The 1116-nt window shown below is 39.2% G+C and overlaps 1 pseudogene; it reads right to left on the reverse strand.

The window, feature by feature from the left end:
• Window positions 1-573: 573 nt before the first annotated feature.
• LOC149550655 (small ribosomal subunit protein RACK1 pseudogene) lies at window positions 574-1040 on the reverse strand (annotated as a pseudogene).
• Between the last annotated feature and the right edge of the window lie 76 nt (window positions 1041-1116).

Below are 1116 nucleotides of genomic sequence, written 5' to 3' on the forward strand. Positions count from 1 at the left end.
CAATGAATTTATCACTTCTATTTCTACATTGTTTTATACATGTGTAGAGGAGTGAGTAATTTACAGTGCACTTGCAATAGACAAAAATGAGTCTGGCACATTGAGTGCGGAGCATCCATAAATGGTAAAATAAATTCATTACCAGCACAGCGAAAAAATCCTCCCAATAGAGAAAGCTTCACTTCCACAAGATCTTGTTAGCCAATAGGCTTTTTTGCGTGGCTCAGGTTGCTTTCATTGCTCATAAATGTTATTGCATTCCATTATATTGACATTAATGTTATTTCATTGGGTCTATTGGATGAATGATTTGAAAAAGATCTTATTTGAGATCAATCTAAAAACAATCTATCATCATTAATCATAAAACTTGAATTTGGATCTCCTCTGAGATTTTACTTTAATAGGCGTCGGATCTGGATTTGAATCTTGTCTTACACCCATAAAACTTTCCCCAAATTCCATTTTCAGTCATCGATAACCAATTTCAATCAACTTAGTGCTCATTGAGTGGGTAAATGCAGGCTGAGGGGGAGAGTGGAGAAAGTGTGTTCTCCACTCATGAGCATTTATTTACATATATTCATTTTTTTTCTGAGTTGTGAATCTGCAGCATTGCGAGTTGCATTCCCTTGCATTGAGTGAATAAAGCCTCTTTCCCTCAGCAAGGTCCCAGAGGATAGTAACCTCATCCCTCCTTTCGCTGGTGCAGAGTGACCCATTGTGCAAAACAACAACAATGTTGACATATCGTGGCCTATAAGCATGTTCTTGAGCTTGCAGTTGGTGAGATTCCAGACCTTAAAGTTGCAATCCCAAGATCCAGAAACAATGATGGGATTAGTTGTAGAGGGGTTGAAAGGAACATTGTTGATCCAGTTAGTACGTCCATCAGCATCAGCCTGAATGGTGTACTTGCACTCGCTAAGAGTGTCCCAGAGCTTGATGGTTTTGTCTCGCAAGGCAGACACAATCTGGTAATTGTTAATGGAGAAGGCCACACTAAGAACATCCTTGGAGTGCCCCACAAAATGACGTGTTAGTGAGGGAAGAAGAACAATCACCCATCAACATTTTTGCAATTGCCATTGTAACCAATCTACCTACTGAAATAGT

Source organism: Cupressus sempervirens, chromosome 7 (assembly GCF_028749045.1).
Source record: "Cupressus sempervirens isolate cs-2001-9-10 chromosome 7, ASM2874904v1, whole genome shotgun sequence".
Lineage (NCBI taxonomy): Eukaryota > Viridiplantae > Streptophyta > Pinopsida > Cupressales > Cupressaceae > Cupressus > Cupressus sempervirens.